The following is a 5,181-nucleotide window of genomic DNA, read 5'->3' as shown; positions in this document are numbered from 1 at the left end:
ATGCCCTTTCCACATGCCTTCTCAAACAAAACTAAATCAAACGCTTCTTTGTCATTGTAACAATATGAATAATAGCATTTATATGAAATAATAGATTGAATTTCCTATGGGACAAAACTTCATCACACAAAATCTAACCAATCACTTTCGTCTTCATGATTAAAGAGGAAGATGATATTCTGTCCTAGTAAATATTCATCATCCTCAACTAGAACATATTCTTATGTTTGGAAGTTAGGATGTGCAAGTAATGCATTTACTTGCTTTTAAAGCTTCACTCTTTAAAGGACATTGATTTCTGAAATCTTTGCATCCTTTATAGTGGAAGAACTAAGCATGGGCCATGTCCTTGGATTATCTTTTCTTATTATTTGGCTAGTATCTCAGATAATTTGTTTTTCTATGACCTAATTGCCCAAATCTTGGTTTATACCCTTGAGCTAGGATTTTCCTTTTTCAATACAATAGGAAGCTTGACATTTCTTAGGGCTAGTCTAAAGTTTACAACCAAAATATTTTCGAATTGGGTTGGAAAAGAAAAAAACTTTGATTGTGAACATCTTCCAGATATTGTTGATAGTCTTTCCTAGTCTTCAATTGTTGCAGGCATTTATGATGATAGACTCAATTAATTGATGAATACATGCAATGATCATGGAATCCGGACTCACTAGAGATACAACTTTATCATAAGAAACTTTCACTACTAATATTGAATAATTACTAACATATTAATCCTTCAATGTTCGGTCATGCATTCCATCATATTGATATGAAAAATCTTCATATAGTGGAAATATTCAGTTTTAAGGGAAAGATAACAAATATAATGAGAAAAAAAAATTGAATTTGTTTTTCTTTATTCATACCAGCAAGGATTCCAAAAAATTCATTCATTAAGTAGGACCACCTAGAAATCACAGATTTTAATATTCAATTCCTCAATAATCCCACTGACATTTCAAATTTCCTATAAATCCAAATAATAATTGGGCAGCAACTTTTGCACATTTTTTGGGCCAAAGACGCCATTTGTGTATTAGCTCAAGAAAGCATACCATGAATCATTTTCAAAACAATTATCAAGTGTAATGACTAATCTAGAGATTTTGAGTTCGAGCTTTAAAGGTTAATGGTTGCATTTCTTCATCCATAAAAATATATCACTAGGGAAATTTATTTTAGTTTCTTTATCAATAATGATAGATATGAATTATAGCATTAATGCTTATAGTAGTTTACCCAAGGCCTCTAGCGAACACCTTCCTTATTAGCCTTTGCTTCCTTATCCATAAGTACGACAAACATCCATCACACTGTAGCCAAAATCTAAACCAATTTGGGGACAAGAAAATGGCATTCTCATCAAGCAAACACACAAGAGAGTCCTAACATTAATTATCACTAATCACTGCTACAAGTTTCACTCGTATATTGTGATCCTTTAATATATCTTGTCATAACTTTCAATCCAATCCTCCATTCATCACTTATATTATTTGTACATTCTCATTTGTTAAACGTATGAAGGTCCTTAAGTAATGAAGAAAAAATCATCCAAACATGAGTGATCTTGTTAATCTTTTCTTCACCCTCTACAGGCTATCAATAAATTCAATCCACATGCAAGCTCTCATTTCTTAGACTTACGAAGGTGCTTAAGTGGTGATGAAAATATCATTCAAGCATGAGTGACCTTGTTAATCTTTTCTTTACTTTCCACAAGGTATCTATAAATTCAACCCACTAGCAATTCAAGCATGAGTGATGTTTTTAATCTTTTCTTCACTCTCCACAAGGTATCTATAAATTCAACCCACTAGCAAGACCTCATCTAAGTACTCAAGAAAAATTATAGCAATGGCAAAAAAAAAATGCATTACTACTTCACTTCATTTGCTCATAATATATTCTTAGGGTAAACCTGGTAAAGCCATGTCAACAAAAAAAATATGACATATTTAAGATCTAAGCATGTAAAACATGTAAACCTATTACATGTTTACCCTTTATTAATATATCTTAATGAGTTATAAATCTTTATATCATTTTTGGTGTATGTGAAGAAATCAACTCCACAATTGTGGAGTCCCTAATAAATAAGGCTAGATGAAACGTTGGAAGTTTTCCATCATTTCCTCAAACACGACAAAAGAATATCAAAATATCTTGACCACATATATTTTATAAATCATCTGTTACATGTGCAAGCAACAACCTATGATTGTTCCAAGGTTGATAGCTCAAACGAGCTCCAAAAGAATATCAAAATGCCTTGACCACATCTATTTTATAAAGCACCAGTTACATGTGCAAGCAACAACCTATAATTGTTGCAAGGTTGATAGCTCAAACAAGCACCAAAAGAATATCAAAATGCCTTGACCACATCTATTTTATAAAGCACCTGTTACATGTGTAAGCAACAACCTATGATTGTTGCAAGGTTGATAGCTCATACAAGCTCCAATGCAATAGAGAGGTTAATAAAAAAGGGCACGAACGCACTATCATTTGTTTTAAAGGTGCTTACGTGATGATTACACTAACTCTACACATTCTAGCAGCAAATTAAGGTTACAGCAAAGGCATTGAACCACAAACCAATATTAACCATTTGACTATTTGAAGATCAATTCTAGATTTGTTTTGGGGTTTTTCTTTCACTAAATGTACAAACTTACATATGCTAGATATTTTTCATGACTTCATTTGATAGTTTTCAGCAATTTACAAACCACAATTTTTCATTAAATTTTATATTTTAAATACTTTTAAGAATAACTAAATTACTAAATTTCATGTAAAATCATCTATTTAGTTTCTACATCATATGTCGCTATCAAGATTAGATAATTGCTCTTGTTCACATATGTTAAATCAGCTACTCAACAAACTTTTAACATATTGAAGGTAAACCAATTTTATTAATTTTTATATCATATGAAATTACTATCTAGATAAAAATCCAATTCTTCTTAGCATGTGTCATAATGGCTTGTGTGGATATAAAGTCGATTTTATTTTAGGTAACACTAATAGCTTCAATCCCTGTGAAGGGTGTCAAGCTAGGGGATCTAAGCCCTCACCTCTGGACACACATGAAGGAATTTAAGAGGGGGCTCAACCCTCCCCACAAGTGACACAACGTAAATTATCATGTCACGAGGTGAGAGATGAATGTTTGTACATAGCTCGCGAAGTGGTTCGTACTTACAAGACAACCCATGCCATGTTTCAATCCTTTAATTTAAGCAACGAGAAATATGGAAGATGAGTAGACAGCCCAGCTCAAATCCCTAACTTACCCATGTCTACATAAGGAGCATACGTAGGCAACTACAAGTTATAGAAGTAGCGATCTGATTTGACCTAGTGTCACACAAGTACAAAACTGACCCAGTTGTCAATTCCTCTAGTCACAATTTCAAAAAAAAAAAAAATTACAAAATGTGTAAACAATTGCTATCTTTTACAAAGGGTTAGCTCAATCCGCAAACCATCCAACCAAGGCATGTAGCTAATAAGAGGCCATAGGTCACAATGTTGAATCCAATCAAGTCCCTTGACATTAGAAACCATTATTATGGCTAGCGATTGAGTCATGGTCCATCTAGATACCCCCCATAAGAGGGAGATGTGGCCATATTTTCCTTAAAAAACAATAATTATTCAAATGAAAGCATTGTTCTCAAATTCACCACACTCTACTTAAAACATGCTAGTTTTAGCCAAAAACACACACCACAAATATTTTCATGCAAAATAAATGTATATTTACATTATACATAAAAACACTAAATTTTAATATTATGTAAATACATTAACCACCCATCCAAATTCACCAATAAAATCATTGCAAATAGGAGGCTCGTATTGGGCACTAGTGCAATAGGTAGTTGAGCATCGAAGGATGATTAACCCTTGTCAAATTTGTATTAGAGGGGATTCTAGTCTCCTGGTTTTCCAAAATCTACTATCAAGCGTATTGGAGCCATAGTGAGTAACTTTTTGCGGTCAGGGCGGGGTTGGTCAAAATATGATCTAGGGATGTTATCTCTAGGCCAAAATCTAAAGGTGGGTGAGGTTTAAAAAAATTATTTTTCTTCGGACAGGCTTTGATTATGAAAAATTTATGGCATATCATTTATGTGGAGGGTATTTGGAGCAGTATCATTATATCTAAATATATTAAAAATACTCCTTTGCATGAACGGCTTTGGTCTTTCCGAAAGCTTGTTCGCCCTACTGGCTCTATCATCTCGAGGGGTATAGTTGATATTATTTCATCTATTGTAAAAGATCTTGACTGGCAAGTAGGAAATGGCAGGATGGTTAAGCTAGGGTATGAGCCCCTCATCGGTGTTCCGAAGGTCACTTCTTTATCTCCTACTTTGTTAATTTTAACATGTTCTTTCCCTGGACAATTACATCAATGAATCATATGAGCCCCAAAATTAATTTCATTTCCTTTAATAGCAATCACATAAATTATTACCCATTGATAGTAAAAGAAGAAATAACATGAGTAGATATAAACAAAAGACAAGTCAAGACAAGAGAACTCAAAAATTGGAACAAGCTAGGGGAAAACCCCAAGATGGGTAAAACCCTTAATCAGATCTTCTTAGTATTTAAATCAAGTGTTCAGAAGAGAAAGTACAATAATTCAAAATGACTTGCCAATTTTTGTAGATAAAGTATTGTTGTCTTAAACAGGCTAATGACCCAACTGCAATTATGGCACACTGGTTAGGGTTTCTTGAAGATCACCATTGCCCAATTAGTTGCCCCAGAAATTCCTTATTTTAGTTGCATCCTTACAAGGAATGCATGGTGATGCCTTTTACTAGCCTTTAGCATTGATATGAACCCTTACTAGGCTTCTCGTGCACTCCATCTAAGCTAATGCAGCCTGCAGATTTTCCTGAAGCAAGATCTTTGAAGTGCGGCCTCAGAAAAGGGCGAAGATCTTCCTCGAACCAGCTTGGAGACAATACCCAAACTTGGCCTAACATCAGAAGACTGAATTATCCAAACAAATGGCCAAGTTTTGTGGCTTCTTAACTGAGGAATCTCGACCTGTAACCTAACTTCCTCGGCCTTCTGCCAGAAGAAGATAACCCAAAACACATCTAACTGCCTTAGACTCCTATCAGAAGAAAACAACCCGCTAACCTT

The sequence above is a fragment of the Pinus tabuliformis genome, chromosome Q, assembly GCF_031772625.1.
Source record: "Pinus tabuliformis cultivar Carrire ecotype Pingquan chromosome Q, CPIR1, whole genome shotgun sequence".
Taxonomy (NCBI): Eukaryota; Viridiplantae; Streptophyta; class Pinopsida; order Pinales; family Pinaceae; genus Pinus; species Pinus tabuliformis.
This window is presented reverse-complemented; position numbering follows the sequence as displayed.